Below are 20010 nucleotides of genomic sequence, written 5' to 3'. Positions count from 1 at the left end.
GACAGGGTTTCTCCGTAGCTTTTGGTTCCTGTCCTGGAACTAGCTCTTGTAGACCAGGCTGGCCTCAAACTCACAGAGATCCGCCTGCCTCTGCCTCCCAAGTGCTGGGATTGAAGGCGTGCGCCACCACCGCCCGGCCACTTGTCCATTTTCTATTCATGATATATATTGTTTATCTATCATCTAATATCTATCTGGTGAATCTATCAATCATTTTGTAATCTATCTATCATCTGTCCATCTGTATCACTTACCAGTAGTCTATCATGTATGTTTTCATCAATCTATCTTCTATTTATAATCCATATAATTTACCTAACTTCTATTGTATATCTTTTTGGTATGTCTATTATCTGTCTATCATCTATCTTTGATTTAAAATCACATAGTATTTCATACCATATATCTATTTATAATCTATTATCTACACCTCATCTATCTATTTATTCATCTATTTATCATATCTATGTATCTATGTATCTATCTATGTATCTATGTATCTATCTATGTATCTATCTATCATCTATCATCTATCATCAATCATCTATCTCTGACTCTTTGTCACTGTGACCAAATACTTGACAAGACAGAAGTAACTTGAGAGGAAGAATTGCCCTGGGATCACAGGGAGAAGATATGGGTCCATTACAGCAGGGACAGCATGGACTCAGGACCAGCTCCTGTCTCTGGCAGCAGGAAGATGAGGTGATAGTCAAACCACACCAACCAGGCAACATAAAGCTTAGGTGAGAAGGAAACCAGGCTACAATTCTTAAACGTCTGCCCCCCACTTTATCCAGTTGTGTTTCTACATCAAAAAGCCCATCGCCTCCCCAAGACCTGGCCAGAAATTGAGGACCAATAATTTATTAACATGGGGGACATTTATCATTCATATTAAGGAAGTCCGTCTACCTGCCTACCCCTTGGCATTGCTCTTCTGTGAGGGATCTGTTTGTACCTTCTGTTCACTTTTCATTTTGATGCCTTTTTCTTAGTGGTTGTATAGGCTTGTTAGAGCCTTCATTTACCTGTGAACACCATTCCCTTAGAGCCCTAATTTTCACTGTGATGTCTTCTATGCAGACATCTTAGTCCAGGTGACCTAGAGTAGAAACTTGTAGAGACCAAGTAAGTCTTAGGTCAAAGTCCCTGAGCGGCTGGCTCCTAGTGAGGTCTCTCTTCTGATTACAGACTTCCATTTTCTGTCATTTGAAGGGCCTGGCATTTCTTTCTTTCTCTTCTAATAAGTCAATTGAATTAGGGCCCCATTCTGGCGCTTCATCATCTAACCTTAATTACAGCTTGAAGGCTCTGCTGTACTGGGGCCAGAACTCTGACATACCTGTTAGAGGAGGCACCATTTAGTTCATGACGTTGGTCTCTTTGCTTGTACCTCGCCAATACATTCCTGACTTATGACTGAATGGCAGGATTCACAGGCAGCAGGTTTCCCTCTGTTTTCTTTGTAATGTGCTGGTCAGTTTTTGTCCTCTATGTGAATTTCACGTTCACTTGTCAAGTTGAGTTAAAACTGTTGTCAATTTTCAGGATCACTGTTCTTTCATCATGTAATTTGCTGACTCCAGATCAAATACAACTTACTTATTCATTTTAAATTATTATTATCATTATTATTACTACAGGTTCATATTTTTCAGACAGTGTCTTGCTTTATAGCTGAGTCTGGCCTCAGATACTTGATCCTCTGTCTCAGTTTCCTTAGTGCTGGGATTACAGGCATGCACCACAACACCTGGCTCAAAATGCTTAATTTCCAGACTGTTTGCATTGTCACAGTGCTCTTGCTGATGTCACTCTGGCCTGGGATCACACCCAGAACCTCATGCTGCACTTGGTTTTCATCTCTGCTTCCCATACTCACTCTGTAATACTGGGAAGGGCCGGACAATTGTTTCATAGAATACCATTCAGTGTGAACGTGCCTGACATTCCTTCTCATTAGAATGAAGTTAGGAATCCTTAATAACAATACTGTAAAGGAGTTGAGAAGTGGTGTTGCATGTTCTTAATCCCAGCACTTGGGAAACAAGAACAGGTGGATCTCTGAATTTGAGACTAGCTTGGTCTACAGAGTGAGTTTCAGGACACTCAAGGCTACCCAGAGAAACCCTGATTAAAAAAAGCAAAAACAAGGGGGGAAAAAAACACTGGAAAAAAGAAAAAAATCTGTAAAGGAGTAATAACCTTACCTATATTCTTAATAGTTCTAATGTTCATATGTCATATATTAAAAATAAGTTTTAGTATGTTTTATTTGTGTGTGTATATCTTTGTGAATGAATGCCATGTGTGCATACGACCATGTGGGCCAGAGGAGGGCATTGGATCCCTTAGAGTAGGAATTGCAGGAAATTGTGGACAGCCCAAATGGCAACTGGGAACTGAACTGGAGTCCTCTGAAAGAGCAGGAAGTGCTCTCAACCACTGGGGCATCTCTCCAGCTCCTGTCTTCAGTGTTTTAATGCAGTTAATTATATTAGATGGTTTGATTATGAATACATAGAAAGGATACAGCTTGTCTTAGAGTTTTATTGCTTTGAAGACACTATGATCATGGCAACTCTTATAAAGGAAAACATTAAATGGACGTTGGCTTACATTTTCAGAGGCTTAGTTTATTATCATCATGGTGAGAAGCACGGCAGTATGCAGGCAGACATGGTGCTGGAGAAGGAGCTGAGAGTTCAACATCTTGATCTGCAGGCAGCAGGTGACTGTGTGCCACACTGGGCATAACTTGAGCATATAAGACCACAAAGCCCTCCTCCACAGTACAAACTTCTTCCAAGAGGACCACACATATTCCACCAAGGCTACACCTCCTAATAGTGCCACTCCCTATGAACCAAACATTCAAACACATGAGTCTATGGAGCCATAACTATTCAAACCACTACACTCTACCTCCCAAAATACTGGGATTATTGGTATGTGTAATCATACCTGGCCATTCTCTGTTCAGCTTTGCTGGGACCTTCAAGGCTATTCTGATACCCAGGGAGAACAAAGGTGGCTGAAATGGGTCATAATATTTTCCCCAAACAGTGACCACCAGGAGCCCTAGGTAGCAGAGAGGCCAAGACTCATTTTATAGCCAGCCTGTACTACAGATTCACCCAGTTCATTGGATACCCATGGTGCTTCTCTTTCCTTTTTTATTTTTATTTTTTATGGAAAGCCTCATATTCATCAATTCATCAGTATCAGCTGGAATGGATGCATTGCTGTACTTCCAGGGTGCAACCAGGTTAGCTTCAGTTCCACGTCATCCTCTTACCCATGTTCTTGATTCAGTTTTGTTTTTTATTCTCTCTTGGATTTTTTCTGTCTGTTCAATGCTGCTGTCTAGTCTCTCCCCTGATCTAGCTTGTAGTGATGTGGTGAGCAGGCCTGCTTTTCATCCCACCCAGCTCCCGCATGGCTAGCTTTACACCCAAAATAACAACACACAAATTGTATTCATTTAAATACTGCTTGGCCCATTAGCTCTAGCCTCTTACTGGCTAACTCTCACATCTTGGTTAACTCATTTCTATTAATGTGTGTAGCACCATGAGGTGGTGGCTTACCGGGAAGATTCTAACCTGCATCCATCTCAGAGAGGAGAGCTATGGCATCTGACCCATTTCCCTTCTTCCCAGTATTCTGTTCTGTCTACTCCACCCACCTATGTTCTGACCTATCGGGCCAAGCAGTTTTCTTTATTAATTAACCAATGAAAGCAACAGATAGATAAAGACCCTCCTACATCATTTCCCCTTTTTCTGTTTAAACAAAAAGGAAGGCTTTAACTTTAGCATAGCAAAATTACATATAGCAAAACAGTTATAAAGCAAGAATTAGAGTTACAATATTTATATCTATTTTATCTTTTATAATAACAAAAACTATAACTATAACTAACCATTCTTCAACTCCATCAAAGACTCCAGAAGGATATAATATTACTTAAATAAACTAGAAATAAGCAACTTCCAAACTCTAGAAATGACAGAGACATCTCGCTGCCTGGACAGTCATCCAAAGTTCTTTTGTACCATTGGAGCATCCATCTTCAGCCTACAGGCCCATAGTATCCAGTAGACATTTCCATGAAGCAGGAAAATTTCAAAGACAGTTCAGACACTTTCTTTTGTGTCCTGCAGAATGTCTCGCAGACTCTTTCATGAGTCAGGAACCCCAAAGGATCATCTCACCTTTAGGCAAGTTCAGCAGTCCTCTTCTCTGAGGGTTCTCTGTGTCCAGTTTATGCAATAGTCCAGGCAAGAGCAGTTTCTTGCCCAAATGGCTAAACAACTCCATAAGGAGCCTCTTCGATGCCCATCCTCCTCTTGCAGTAGCTAGTGCTGCCAGGAGCAGACGTGTCTCATTGTCATAAAAAGCCATAAGTTATTAAAACGTTTAAAATGCCATGTAGTCTTTGAAAGATATGAAGAATGCCTATTTAACTGAAATATATCTCTACATGTCTAGAAAATCTAACATGACTACAAGCTTGACTATTGTTGATGATTATTCATTAACAACCTATATTTCCTGATTATACATTACATTTTAAAATAAACTACATAATCACAGTACCTTAGTCAAGGTCAGAAATACATATACATATAACAAAATTGACCTTAAATTTATGCCATAGAGTAAAATTTTTACCAATGTAAATTATTCATATCTATATCACTTCCCCCTTTAAGTGTAAAAGAGCATTTATAAACAATATTTGGGAATATGGATGTAATTATTTCTCTCCAAACTGCTTTATGCTGAATGGGGGTCCTGTTATTTAGGTCTTTCATGGTATAACCTGTGTGCCAAGTTCATCTTAGTCAGCAGTTGAGTGAGGTAATTTTTTGAGGGTGTTCACTACAACCTTTCAGGAGGGTGTGGTCTATCATACCATGTTGGTATAGAAGCAAACCACAGGGTCTCATCCTCTATGAAAACAAAAGAAGGACTTTTCCAAAGCATCATAGCCTTAGATCCGAATTTTGAAGTCAAAATATTTTCAAAATATCTATGTTCAACAGCATTTATAAACAAATATCTTTTAGCAGCTGTTACTCCTTCCTCAGCATTCAAACAATTAAAAGAGAGCATAATAGCATACAGTATCAAGATTCTCTGTGTATTTTCCATCTTTGTGCGGCTTTGTTTTAACTTCTATTTCTTTTATTTTTACCTTTACTTTTTGAGACAGGTTCTCTGTATATCTTTGTCCTGGAATAACTCTGTAGACCAGGCTGTCCTTGAACTCTCAGAGATCAACCCGTCTCTGCCTCCCAGGCATTGGGATTAAAGGTGTGTCCTGCCACACCTTGAAGTCTCAGAGGTCAATCTGCCTCCCAAGTGTTGGGATTAAAGGTGTGTACTACCACACCAACTACTCTTTTTTTAACTTTAAGAACTTTAACCTTTAGCCTACATATATTTTTAACACACTATAAACCATTTAGAGGGTTTTTTTGTCTTTGAATTTCTCTTTACTGTATATCTGTCTTTCTCTGACTACAAGAGTCTTTAATTTGCTAAGCAGTATGGAGAGGATAAAAGCCATGGCTTTGACAGCTAGATCCAGCCCAATCCTTAGCTTTCCAGCCTCATGGCAGAGGTACCAGCTCTAGCCATTTTTATTGCCACAACTCTGTGGCTTTTCAAGGTCCCTGCCAGCAAACAAGCTGCAGTATTCTGCTTACAGACCACACTCAGTCGGACTGCCTGCCTGAGTCAGAGTTTTCCCTGGCATGATGGCCTAGAAAGCTGGCATTTTAAAATGGTGCAGCTTTTTTCCTGTTACAGCTGAAAACAGAAAAGCATGCATTCAGCTTTTCATCCACACTGTTTAAGTGTTTCGTGGCAGGACCTCCTAAAAGAGCTGCAGGGTTTGCAGCTAAAGCTGAGTCAGGAAGCCTTGCTGAGATGATATCATCTCCCTTAGATCTTATATTTAATGCCTATGTTCCCTTTTCTCTAACCAAAAGATTATTAGTGAGACTTTCATTTTCAGTGCTTCATCTTTCCTTTTGCTGAAAAGGCACATGTAAAAATCCAGTGTCCCTCCTCAGACCTCCCATGTGAAGGAATTTGCCTAGAGCTGTGTCTCTTTGGGTGCCCTTTGTATATTTTGGGGCTCTCTAAAAGTTTGTGGATTTGCTTTTTGAAGACTCCAGAGCAGGTCTTGAACTCATGGTGATCTTCATGCTCCAGTCTCCTAAGTGTGTGGTTTCATGTATGAATCACAATTCCTGACTTGAATTTGGTTTTTATTTTAGTGTGAACAGCAGAGAAACACAAGTTCCGTGCTCTACTACACATTGAGAGTAACAGTAGTTGCTGAAATGATCTGACACAAAGATAGGTCAAAGAGACCTTCAGCGTTCCCATTTGTGTGTTCATGTACTCAGGAGCAAGATGTCAGTCATGGGTGAAGTTCTTTAGAAGATGTCCATATTATTTTTTAATTGTCCTGGAAACTGATGATTCGTCTAGACTTGCTGACCAGCAAACTGTAGGGATCTTCCTGTCTCTACCCATCCAGCACTGGAAAAACAAGATAAGATCTCACTATGTAGTTGAGGCTGTTGGGAATTTGTGACTCTTCTGCTTCAGGCTCCTGAGCTGTTGGGATTTCAGGCATGTGCCACCAAGCTTGGCTTAATAATGGAAATTCCTAAGGCTATGCATGAATTTACCTGTGAAAGCAATTTTAAATAACCTAAGAGATTGTACCTTAAATTCTTACTTGATTTGTCGAGTAGTCTACTGTTGCATATTTAGTTTTTCATTTGACATGAATTCAAATCCCTACCCCTTCCTTCTCCTTTTCTATTTTCCTTTCTTCCTTCAGACAAAGTTTTGCTACCTAGTGAGGCTAATTTCAAACTCAAAATCTCCCTTCGCCAGTCTCCTGAATGCTGGCATCATGCCACCATGCCTGGTACTACTTTTCTTTGATTCTAAGTACTTGGAAGTTTTGATCTTTATGAAGTTTGCTGTTAATTGATGCCTTGTGACAAGGATATAGGCTACTTCTTAAATTCAACGTGGTTGTATTGATGTGTGGATGTTTTCACAATGACAGTGATACTGATTTAACAGGACGGCAACTAGAATATGGAACTCATACTCACAAGTCATGATCTTAGTATAAAATTAAGGGTATGTGTGTGTATGTGTGTGTGTTTACATGTGTGTGGATGCATGTAGATAACAGAAGAGGATGATTTCCTCAATTCCTATCCATTTTATTTTTGTTGGCTGAGCTTTCTTGTCGAACTTAGACCTTAAGAATTTGGCCACTGTTTCAGGAGACCGAAGTTTGGCTTCCCAAAGACATATGGTGATTCACAATCATTTGTAACTTCATTCCCAGGGGATCCACTGCCCTCTAGCTAGTTAGAGATCCCCTGTCTCTGCTTCTCTAATGTTGTGATTACAGGAGAGTCACTATGCCTACCAAGTTTTAGAAATCTGAGCTCAGATAATCACACTTCTTCAGCAAGATTTTTATCCACTGAGCTACCTCCCTGGTTCCTCACTCAACAGGTTTTTAAACAGGTAAAATATATATTATCAATAAAATTTGTAGACAGAATTACTACTTTGGATTTTAATGGGAAAACAGTTTTAGCCTGTTCCATTACAGCCAACATGAAAAGACAGACACCTGTTAACACTTAGGAGGCTTCATTCTACCAAACAGGAAGAATTTCTAACAAACCTATCAATGTTTAACAATTTTAACAAGGTTGTAAAATGTGTTGTGTGTTAGCTGTGAATCATTTTACAGTAAAATCTGTAGACTTCCTGGCAAAGTCACCTTCACTGCAAGCCATGTGTTTGCAGTCAGACTTGAAGTTATGTGAGTGTGAGAAGCTAAAATCAGATTCCACAAGTAACCCAGATGCTGGCATGGGCAGCCCCAGAATCTTGAATTTTGTCTAAACCCTCTTTGACAAGTGATTCCCTGCCATTTCCAACTCAGAGAGCTAAGAAGAGGCTTAAAACACCAGCTTAAGAGTGGGATCCAGTTCTGAAAACAGGTCCCTGCTGTCTTTAGACCTCTGTGACCACCTGTCTTCTGGTAACGTCACTATATGCATCATGGCCTCCTCAGAGAAATGAAGATCTAGGGCCTGGGTGATGGCTCAGCTGTTAATAACATTGGCTGCTCTTTCAGAGAACCCAGGTTTGATTCCCAGTATATATACCCCGTAATTCACAATGATCTGGAACTCCAGACTCAGGGGCTCCCCCAACTTCTTCTGGCCTCTGTGGATACTACTCACATATGGCACACAGACATAATGCAGAAAAACCACACAGACATAAAATAAAGGTTGAAGAAAATGAAGGTCTAGTGAGGAAAGGAAAAACACACAGAGACAGAAGACAGCATGATAGTCCTGTGGGTAGAATTTCACCGAAGACTGCTGTGGCCTGCCTCGCTAAGAGGGCCTGAAACAGTATGCTAGGGAAATGTCCATCTGTACCAACTTTCCTGACCCAAGGATTGCCACTGGAATGCAGCTACCCTGCTTTGACATTAGAAGGCTGAGTAATGGACTGTTGGGGGCAGGGGAATGGTCACCTTGGCTCGTCAGAGAATGAATGGAATAGACTGACATTCCTGCACACTGGACTCTACAAGAGTTTGCTCTGCCCAGATTTCCTGTGTTTGAGTTCCAAGGTACTGAGGGAGCCATGAGAGCAGAGATGATTCAACAGTCTTTGTCCCCACTATGATAAAACAGCCCCAAGATGAAAGGGAAAGGTCAGTTTAAAAGGGTGACCTCATGCTATACTGAGACACTGACCTTCCTTGTTTCTGTTGAAACCAGTTCAAACTAGTTAAGAGGATACTACTATGGGGCACTTTGAGCAATCTTAAACTGTGATCTTTGCACAAATTGATGTAACCCACATAGTATCCATGTACAAATACAACTTAAAATATGATTATAGAATATTCTATTATAGTTTGTTTTCTTAGATGGTCTTAAGACATACTTAAGGTTCACTTTAAGCTTTTCTGCAATCCTGTCTTCCTTTTTTCAACTCTAGAGACCAAACACTGGGCCTTGTGTGTAACAGGTAAGCACTACACGGCCAGGCTATTACCCTGTTATACACAGTCATTGCATTCTCGTGCATCAATGAAGAACCTGGCAGTGGCCCTGGGTTTTCCATATTATGACACTAGCCATGCTGTTTGCAGAGAGCAAAGCTTGTGATTCTAAATCAAACTTCAAAATGTTCAGGGTCTTTGCATTAAGGTGATAGCTACTCACATTTGTAACATTCTTCTTAGTGTATAAATCCTTTCTGCATATTTTCTTTATTCTGTGAATGCATTCTTGTAATCCAATATCTTCTTTCTTACTTTAAGCTTGAAGATATGGAAGCTCAAAGTTTTAAGAAACTTGTTTAAAATCAAACAGTATGGAATATTTGGAGGAACCTCAGGCACTGTGAGAGGCTTTATAATCTTCTCTATGGGGTGACTACCTTGGGTTGTCACTATACCACTGTTTTTCCAGCTCTCTTGAGCCATAGTGAGTCCCTGTTACTAGCTGACTTGGTTCACACATAATATCTTAGTTCGCCTTCTATTGCTATGACAAACACCATGACCATAAGGAACTTGGGAAGCAAAGGTTTTTTTTTTTTAATCTTATACTTTGCAGCTTATCATCAGAGGAAACCTAGGTAGAAACTCAAGTAGAACAGAATCCTGGAACAGGAACTGAAGCAGAGATCATTGGGAAATGCAGTATATGGCTTGTTCTCTGTGTATTGCTTCATTTGTTTTCTTATATAATACAGGACCATCTGGCTATGGGGTAGTACCATCCACAGTGGGTCATGCCCTCTCACATCAATCATCAATCAAGAGAGTGCACCACCAAGGTTCCTTCTTCTTAGTTGACCTTGACTTGTGTTAGGCTAACAACAAAATAAAACAAAGTATAACAACAACAACAACAAACTAGCCAACACACATAAGATCCTTCACACATCACTTACTTCTGCTATTCCTGTGATTGCTATTTTAGTTATTCATTTATATCTTTCTTTTAGTATCCTGTCACATTAAGGTGACCCCATGGTACAAACATAGGCCATGATACAGCTTGGATAAAACTTGTATTCAGTTGTTTCTTTGTGAAGTAGAGGAAGGTTGGAGATGGAGGAGAGAAAGAAAGAGATGTGCATGTTTTCGGGGTTGGACAGGAAGGAAGGGGTAGTCATGTGACCTGTTGTCAGCAGATGTGGGAAGCTGGGCAGTGGGTGGAATGGTTTAGGACATAACTCCACTCTGCTTATTTTCCCTTGCTCTTAGTTGACTTGGCTAGCTGTTGTCTTTGCTTAGTCTGCTCATACTTTTCTCCCCGTTCCTAATTCTCTTTGGATGCTCACAATTGCAGAAGATTGAATGACATCTTTTGGCTTCTGTCAAGCCCAGAACTTGAATCCCATCAGAAAGCCTTCTGCTTCTCCTAGCCTTTATTTGTGAATGAGTAAGTAAATGTACCTGTATAAACTCTCTCTCTCTCTCTCTCTCTCTCTCTCTCTCTCTCTCTCTCTCTCTCCCTCCCTCCCTCCCTCCTTAAATGCTTAATAAAATAATAAAGGATTATCTTGATTACTTTTTTTATTGCTGTGAAGAGGTGCCATGATCAAAGAATTTACTTGAGTGAGTACTTACACATTCAAAGGTGAATCCATGACCACTGTGGTGGAGTGAACATGGCAGCAGGCAGGCAGGCATGGTGCTGGAGCAGTAGTCGAGTATAAACAGAGAATGGGATTTCATTTCCTGACCACCCATACCCAAATCACACAGAAACTAATTAATTGGCCAACAGCTTAGGAAAATTTATAGCTAGCTCTTATATCTTAAATTAATCCATTTCTATTCATCTGTGTATCACCATGAGGCTGTGACTTACTGATAATGTTCTGGTGTCTTTCTTCTTTGGCAGCTACATGAAGTCTCCCTGACCTCACATTCTTCGTCTATCTCTGCTTGTATTTCCCCCTTGCTGTATTCCACCCTGCCATAGGACAAAGCAGCTTCTTTGTTAATCTACTGTAATAAAACATTCACAGAATAGAGAGGAGAATCCCATATCAACTCCTCTTTTCTGTCTAAATAAAAAGGAAGTTTTGAAATTTTAATAGCCAATACCTTACATCTTGCCCTCAAGTTGGAGGCAGAGAGAGAGAGAGAGAGAGAGAGAGAGAGAGAGAGAGAGAGAGAGAGAGAGAAATAGATATGGATGATGGATGGATAGACAGACAGATAGGTCAAGAGAAAAAGAGAGGAACACTAGGCCTGGGGTGAGCTTTTGAAACCACAAAGTGTACCTCCAGTGACACACCTCCTAATCCTTCCCAAACAGTTCTACTAACTAGAGACTAGGCATTCAAACATATAAACCTATGGGAGCCAATCTCATTCAGATCACAAGTACTTCAGACACAACAATGTTAACAGATCAAACCATGTCCTAGAGAGGTGGGAGAAGGCTTGGAACCCAGCATCAGGTGGGAAATGCAGCCACACCGAGGGGGCCATCTGGCAGAGGAGCCCCTTAGAGAATAAGCCTTTGGTCCGATGTGGCCAGATGGGAAACCTGATGTCTGGTAATCTGACGCCTGGCCTGTAAGTTTGCTGTTGCTCACCACTGTCCAGACCTAAAGGACACTGGTCAGTAGAAATCCTCCAGAGTGCAGCAGGTAGGGAGTGAAGTCATCTAACATGCAGACACATCTTGTGCAGTGTAAAACCCTTGCGTAGAATCTTGTCATTAACTGTCCACCCTCTCCAAGTCCCCATTTTGAAGCCACTGTATGAAGCATACTTGGTTTCCCTTTTAGTTCCCAGCTCATTTGTTGCTGTGTATCCTCTGACTGTTCCCTGGTGACTGACTGTAGCTTTTCCTTCCTCCTTCCACAAGTCCATGTTTGGCACAGACTCTTGTTAAAAGACTTAATAAGCTTCAAATAGAATTATGAAAGACAATCTCTTTGTACATGGTCTTTCCCCCAGGAAAGCAATATGTGAAGATCTTTTCTTCCTGAAGGACTGGAAAATACTAAAAGCTAAATGAGTTTTTTTTTTAAGTAAAAAGTGGGGGCATGAAGAAATCTATAGTTGTCTACAAGAGGGCGATCTAGCTTTTCAGGGATGTGTCAGAGCAGATTAGTCATTGGGGTACAGCAGAGAGAGTGAAGAAGGAGACTGGAGAAGGCTGGAGTCAGAGGCTGATTTCTTGTCCTTTGGGCATAGGGAGTTGTGGCAGGCTGTGAACTTATTCTGCTGTAGGCATCAAAGAGTCATGTGCCAAAGGAGTGGTCATGTAGGTGAAGGGGAACAATGAGAAATTGTGGGTGAACAATGAGAATTGAAATGAGGAGGGTCTTGGGAGCTGTCCAAATAGCCTTGTTCTCAGGATATCAAGAATGGAAATCCCAGGTGAATCCCTACATCACTGAAGGATTCCTTGACCAGAACCCAAGGTAACTCTAACTTTAACCATGTCTCTCATTCCATTCCTAATGTAAAAGGCAAGCCTAACTCAAACCCTATCCAAACCTTAAGACTAAGCCAAATTTAATCCTAACCCTAATCATGAGCTTGACACTAACCATATCCCTAGTTCTAATGCTAATGCTAATCCCATATCCATATCCCACTCAAAACCCTAATCCTCAACCAAGTTCATCTATAACTGTAGCTCTGGTTCTAAGTTTAACCCCAGTCTTGACATAGCCTAAGGCTATCCCAGCCCTGGTCCTGGTTCTAAGCTTAGTTCAAGAGAAGGGACAGAGAGAGGAAGGGTGAGAAAGAGAAGAAGGAGAGGTGGGGAGAAAAGTATGTTTGAAAGCCTAGTCTCAACCATAATCCTCACCCTAACTCATCCATAAACCTAGTGCTAGCCTTAACACCACCCCACCCTAGTGCTACCCTTAACACCACCCCAACACTAGTCTCAACCCTAGTAGGTGTGAGCTCAAGCTTCTCCTACACCTGCTTGCAAAGTATCACCCATCATCCTTTATGTCAGCTGACCACTTGACATGCAAGATAGGTTGGTACCAGTGTTCTGAAAAAGTAACGGCCACTCTGGAAAGTGGTTCACTCCGCCTGCATTTTCCTGTCTACTGGTTAGAGACAGGACTAGATTTCCATCCTGCTGTGGTTCCCACAGCTGCCCTGAAGATACAGAGCTTACAGGAGGCTTACCATATCCACGTGTGAAGGAATGTGTCCCTGCAGTGTTAAACAATTTCCAAAGCTTTTTATGGTAAATCCCATGTTGTATGTTAAAACATTTTGTGTGGCTAAGGATAACTTCATTCCTAAGTAGGTTGCCTCTGGGACATTTCCTTCCAATGGATAAGGAATTTGGGTTCCTCAAGTCTAACAGCTTGTTGGAGATCTCTGTGTTAGACAGAACTTGGGCTCTATGCCTGCACCCTGGAGTTCAAGCCAATTCCTGGTCCCTCTTGGCACATGCTCCAAATCATTGCCCTCCTTCAGGCCACAGGCTGCAGCCAGGGCCTTGTGGTTTATAATCAGTGGAATGTCACTAACCCAGAACTCCCTTTTGAGTTGGCTGTTGCCAATAGAGTTTGTTTTATAGGAATCAAGTTCTAGCTGGCCCTCTTCTCGAGTTCACTTGCTCTCCTTCCTCCAGCTCATTCCTGGATGACTTTAACAAAAAACCTTTTCTCACTCAACTCCTTCTCTCAATTTTCAAAATTTATTTTACATGTGTGTGTGTGTATGTGAGCATGAGTGTGCATACAAGTTCTGTGTAAAAGAGCATGCTAGCTGGAAAGAATGAATCCTCTGGGATGAATTACTATGTTTATACTAGGAACCAGACTAAGATCCTCTGCAGGAGCATCAAGGACTCTGAATCACTGGGCCTTTTCTTTAACCTCCTCCCAGTCTTTTCATTTTTAAAAGATTTAATCTGAAGGCTGGTGTACTAATTAGATGATATAATGTTCATGGACTACAGCAAGAGATTAATAAATGTAGCTCCCTCTCTCTCCTTAAGCATGGCAAAAACTCAAGGGATTTCTCTATACTCTCTTGAAGTGACTTGCATTGTCTTGAAGGTGGAAGGACAATTCTGAGCCACAGAGACATTTCTGCATCATTTTAAATATCCGAATAGTTTTTCCATGAAGCAGTCTATGCCACACTAGCTCTCTCCACCAGAACAGCCATGAGCTAAGAAGATGAGCAGTTCACAGCTCCCTTCTTTGTTAGATGATTGGCCCAAATTACTACATAGTCAGAAGAGACCATAGGGTCCAGAGGATCTAGGGCATGACTCTGTAAGTCATGGAGGAAGACTCCTTTAAAATGGGTAAGCCTCCCTCTAACTGAGGAATCTATATCCCACACAGGAAAAGATATGGTCCCTATTTGTTTAGAGTCTGACCCTCAGGCACCAAAGGCACAGATGATATTGTGTTTCCATGGTTCAGGTACATGACAAGGTTAATTTTCTTGACTGATACCTTTGAATTTCTTTCCATTCTTGGGAATCAATTCCTTAGTTCTTAAATAATATATACGGCACTGGATTTACGCTGAGGCAGGTCCTTCATTTCTTCATGCCCTTCCTTCTTGATGAGTTCTCAGCCATACACCAGAATGCACAAATATTGGATGGCTTTCTTGACACAAGCCATGTGAATATCCAGCATTGCTTTGGTTTGTGTCCCAGCATCTGCTCTATATCAGATACGTGTGGAATCTCTGTATTTTCACACTGTGTGAGGGGTGTTGATGTGGCTAAAGGGGCAGTGAACAATGGTGCCTAGATGAGGTTCTGTTCAGAGTCTCTGCTGGCCAAAGGCAAACTGGGGAGATTGGACTTTTGACTTCTGAGTAAAGGTGACTAGTTGCTGATCCCAGCTGATCTAGCCAAATTTCTTCCTGGGTGACAGCCCTTGAGAAATGCCGTGAACTGAGTCAGACAGTGGTCAAAGGGGGAGAAGAATAATAAGCACTCCATGTCTGCCTACTCCTTTCATTGTTCAGCAGAGTCACCAAGGAAGAAATACTTCCCAGAAGTGTTTAGGCTTGAGTGCTGATCTGGCAGCTGGTGGACACACATTGTGGCATTTATTCTTCTTCCCTGCATTCTTGGAGCTAATCACTTATGAAAAGTCAGCCATCAGTGCTTTTTTAAAAGTCCATTTTCAACAGAAAGAAGGGAAAACTGTTAGTGAAGGGAAGCTAGCAGGGAAGCTAGCAGCAGGGACACTGGAGTACCCCAGTGCTGAACCTGCCCCAGAAGCACACTGCCTCTAACCACCCACCAGCCCTGAAGCCCCAGCCCATGAACAGCATGGAGTGAAACACATGACCACTTCTTTTCTGCAATAAACCTGGCTCACCTCTCAGAAATCATTAAAATCTCTTAGGAAAGATTCAGAGAGCAAACATACCTAACTCAATCAACATTTTGATCAGCAGTTGAGAAGCCACATAAACCATGCGTCTGTTTCCAAGAGGGAAAAAATGTACTGAATCAAGAAGTGTGGGAATCTGGAGACAAGAATCTCTTCCATTCTCATCTACTGGCTCAAAACATCCTCTTGGGTGGCCATGTGCTGGATCATCTGTCCAAACAGAGTCTACAATAGTGGAAAAGGCAGATAGATGATACCTGGTTCTCTGGAGTTGTCAACTAATGATAAGGTGGGCTGTACAGCCCTGTAATTAAATCCATATAACACAGTTCTGTAAGTGCCCAAGTTTATTACCATGCCAGGGTCACCTGATATAGCCATGAGGAATTAAATCATGCCATCTGGAGGGGCCACAGTATAAGTGATTCCGTGGCAACTTTAAGAAAAGCAGTCGGACTTTTGAGATCTTTATCAGAAACAGAATGTAACAGCAGTTGCCAGGATCAGTATAGTTGTAGTTTCCAGGATACAGTGAAGTTTGCAAACTACACAGGGTATAGATCAATGTCTGAGAACAATTGTCCTCTCAGGCATCTATGCTTCCTTGACTTCTGAGGGAACATACAGAGAAACACAAAGTAGTCTGAATGCTTCATTGCCTGAGGGAGTGCCTTGGTCTCTCAGGTACTGGAAGGCACATGGTGCACCAGGAGCCATGGACTCTAGCAGGAAAAACCTATGATGCATGCCTCTTAAAGAAGCTAAGCTAGGCCAGCTCCATGGTTCCCTGCACAACAAAGCATACTGGTGATGTGAGTAGCCTATGGAGGGGCTGGCAGAGAAGAGAGACATGTGGTAGTAGGCAGAGATGTTAAGCATAAGAGCCACACAGGGTGGGGGTGACCAAGGCATAAAAACTGGTGTGAGGGCTGGGCATTGGGGAGTCATCAGGACTAGACAAACCAGTATGCAGACCATGGGAGCCATGTCTTTCAGAGTGCTGAATTTGCTCACCAATAAGCCGTGAGAGTTAAGGTGGTTGCATGGTCAAGACCAAGGAATTGGACTTGGTGAAGACCTTGCCACTCTTCATACTGCTGTGATAAGGCACCATGACCAATGCAATTGTAGAAGAAAAAGTTTATTTAGGGTGTAGAGTTTCAGAGCATAAAGGTATGGACATCATGGTGGAGAGTATGGCAGCAGGCAGGCTGACATCGCCCTGGAGCAGTAGCTGAGAGCTTCCATCTGATCCACAAACATGATGTAGGGATACTGGGATTCCTGTACCTGAGTCTACTGCCTCAATGCCCATTCATAATGGAAATCAAACAGCCTTTCGCATGCAATTGACTGACTCAGTAAGTTATGAAATATTGCAAGAGCCATTGTGCAAACTCTCAGGGATCAAGGGTCCTGCCAGGCTCTAGTCTAACACCAACTGATGTGATGTTTGGATTGGACTGAAAGAGCAAACCCAATTTTCTTCCTACAGCCTGTGTTGTGACACACAGAAACACGAACTGCATTGTGGGAGGAAAAATCAAATCTGTGGCCAAATAAATTTGGGTAGTTCTGGAGAAGATACCAAAATTTCTGAGATTTATTTCTAATTGTGATAAAGGTATTTGTAGAAGGAGCGGCAGGCTGCGTTCCCACCCAGCTCCTGCACGGCTAGCTTTACACCCAAAATAACAACACACAAATTGTATTCTTTTAAACACTGCCTGGCCCGTTAGTTCTAGCCTCTTATTGGCTAATTCTCACATCTTGATTAACTCATTTCCAATAATCTGTGTAGTGCCATGAAGTGGTGGCTTACTCGGAAGGATCTTAACCGGTGTCCATCTTAGAGAGACGAGCCATAGCATCTGCCTCACTGCCTTCTTCCTCCCAGCATTCAGTTCTGTTTATTCCGCCTACCTAATTTTCTGTCCTATCAAAAGGCCAAGGCAGTTTCTTTATTAACCAATGAAAGTAACACATAGACAGATGACCGTCCTCCATCAGGTATTAGCATATATTGTTATAAAAGGAGCGGTGGGGCTGCATCCCCAGCACCCCAGCCACCTGCTAGCTTATGCCCCAAAATAATTACACGGACACTGTATTCTTTTATTTTTTAAAAATATTTATTTATTTATTTACTTATTTATTTATTTATTATGTATACAATATTCTGTCTTGTGTGTATGTCTACAGACCAGAAGAGGGCACCCAGACCTCATTACAGATGGTTGTGAGCCACCATGTGGTTGCCAGGAATTGAACTCAGGACCTTTGGAAGAGCAGGCAATGCTCTTAACCACTGAGCCATCTCTCCAGCCCCCACTGTATTCTTTTAAACACTGCTTGGCCCATTAACTCTAGCCCTTACAGGCTAATTCTCATATCCTGATCAACCCATCTCTAATAAACTGTGTAGCACCGGTCTTACCGGGAAAGATTCAGCATGTCTGTCCTGGCAGCTTGCTTCATCGTGTGCATCTGCCTGGGAGAGGGGAGCATGGCCTCTGCTCCAGAGAGCAGAGCTGTCGAGTCTGAGCTCACTTCCTCTTCCTCCCAGCATTCTGTTCTGTTTACTCCACCCACCTATGTTCTAACCAATAAAATGGGCCAAGGCAGTTTTTTTTTATTAGCTAATGACCTTCCTCCATCAATATATTACATCATTTTTGTAGGTGTGATAAAACACTCTGCTAAAAGTGACTGACAGAAGAAGGAGTTTATTTCAGCTGATGGTTCCAGGGGGATAAGAGCTCCTTATGGGAGGCATGTCAGCAAGGATGAGAGCAGGGGTGGGGGAGCTTAGAGATCAAACAGGAAGGAGAGAGAGAGAGAGAGAGAGAGAGAGAGAGAGAGAGAGAGAGAGACAGAGACAGAGACAGAGAGACAGAGACAGAGAGAGAGGCAGAGAGACACAGAGAGAGAGACAAAGAGAGGTTGGAGTAGGAGATAAATCCCCAATGCCTGTCCCCAGTGATGGAAGTACTCCAGCAAATCTCCACCTCCTGAAGGTTTCATAGCCTCCCCAAACGTCACCATCAACTGAGGACCAAGTGTTCAAGCACATGAGCCTTTGCTGACATTTCTCATTCAAACCACATTATATTGTGTGTGCCTAGAACAAAAGGCACAGGTCTTAGCTGTCTGGTCCAACAAATCTTAACATAAAATCATTTCCTTGTAGCCACCATTCTGATCAAGAATAGAATGTATTTAGCTCTCTCCAAAATGTTCCTTTTGTCCCTCCCAGTCAATAAGCCCTCACCAAAGATAATCACTGCTCTGCCTTCCTCTATCGTGGACAGGTTTTTCCTGTTTCATATAAATGTGTCCATTCTTGTGTAGTTCCTTTCTACAACACAGTGTCTGTTGTGTTAGCACACAGTGCATATGTTGTTTGTATTTCAGAGCTGTGTGGGAGTTCACTTATTTGTCTTTCTCTTAATGCGTATTTCCTGACAGCAGCTGTTTTAGGTATCAGTGTATTCCTGCTGGGCTCCCAATTTGCCCTTTCTCAAAGGCTGTGAAAGTAGATCTGGATCTTTTTAACACTGTTTCTCACAATTCAGCTCTTAAAGCTTGTCAGAAGAGGGTGAAACTGGAGAAGCCTTGGAGGGGAAGCATTTTCCTAACAGGTCAGCCTGGCTGGCATTGCAGGCTCCTATAGCATTATAGCACCTAGCAGAAAGCAGCTTCATTGAGAACACATCCTCCGGGTTTCAAGCAGAGTGCAGCTGTGAGGTAAATTGCAAATAGCTTCCCCAGGCAAACCAGAGGTCTTCAGCTCTCTCTGTCTCTCTCATGTGCATGTGTGTGTATGTGTGTGTGTTAAAACATGTTCCTGTGAAGTGCAAATGCATGGCTCTGCCTTTCCCCCATGGTCCAGATCTCAGCCTGGGGCTGTGAGGTTTGGCCTTGGCTGTGCATCTCAGTCTGGGATGGGCAGTGACTCTTCTCAGTCCTCCACAGTTCTCTTCTTCCTCTGCTTCAGTGTAGAGGAATGGCCTCCATTTCTGTGTGTTGAAAGATTACAGAGTTTTCTTTCTTTCTTTTTTTTTTAACATATTATGTATGGGTGTTCTACATGTGTGCCTTACTGCCAGAGGGGGGCATCAGATCTTATTATAGATGGCTGTGAGCCACCATGTGGTTTCTGGGAACACAACATACTCATATTTTTAAAAGTTCATTTTTAAATTGTGTATATGTGGTGTTTGGTATGTATGCATATATAATGTGTACTGTTTACACAGATTCACAGTTCCATTTCCTTAAACATCTATTTTTTCCTTTGTTTTGATATATTTTGGGTAAATTTTAAAAGTTTTTAGTTTATATATTAGGGAATTTTGCCTGCATGTTTATCTGTGTACCACTTGTGTGCAGTGCCCACAGAGGCCAGAAGAGGGCATCAGATCCACTGGAACAGCAAATAAAGGTGATTGATTGCAGGAAGTGCTCCTAACTACTGAGCCCTGTGTTATGAACTTTCAAATACTTCTCTGTTAGTTCCTTATAAACTATAAATTCTGGCCC

At 41.9% G+C, this 20010-nt stretch overlaps 2 protein-coding genes across 4 annotated transcripts in view; both read left to right on the top strand.

The window, feature by feature from the left end:
• The window catches only part of LOC126513662 (beta-1,3-galactosyltransferase 5-like), a 97440-nt gene that overhangs the window by 3132 nt on the left and 74298 nt on the right, over positions 1–20010 (top strand). The window lies entirely within an intron of this gene.
• Positions 1–20010, top strand: part of LOC126513663 (beta-1,3-galactosyltransferase 5-like) — a 30538-nt gene that overhangs the window by 5128 nt on the left and 5400 nt on the right. Inside the window, exon 1 of one of the 3 annotated variants that reach the window (XM_050162158.1) lies at positions 19095–19215. The exons of the other annotated variants lie outside the window; for them this stretch is intronic. The gene's annotated coding sequence lies outside the window, so the exon portion shown is untranslated. Of the gene's footprint in view, positions 1–19094; positions 19216–20010 lie in introns of those variants that run through there. 3 annotated transcript variants of the gene reach the window in all.

The sequence above is a fragment of the Alexandromys fortis genome, unplaced genomic scaffold, assembly GCF_014885135.2.
Source record: "Alexandromys fortis isolate MF-2015 unplaced genomic scaffold, M_Fortis_MF-2015_v1.1 scaffold_128, whole genome shotgun sequence".
NCBI classification, from domain to species: Eukaryota; Metazoa; Chordata; class Mammalia; order Rodentia; family Cricetidae; genus Alexandromys; species Alexandromys fortis.
The sequence above is the reverse complement of the archived record's forward strand: the minus strand, read 5'-3'. Positions and strand labels throughout refer to the sequence as shown.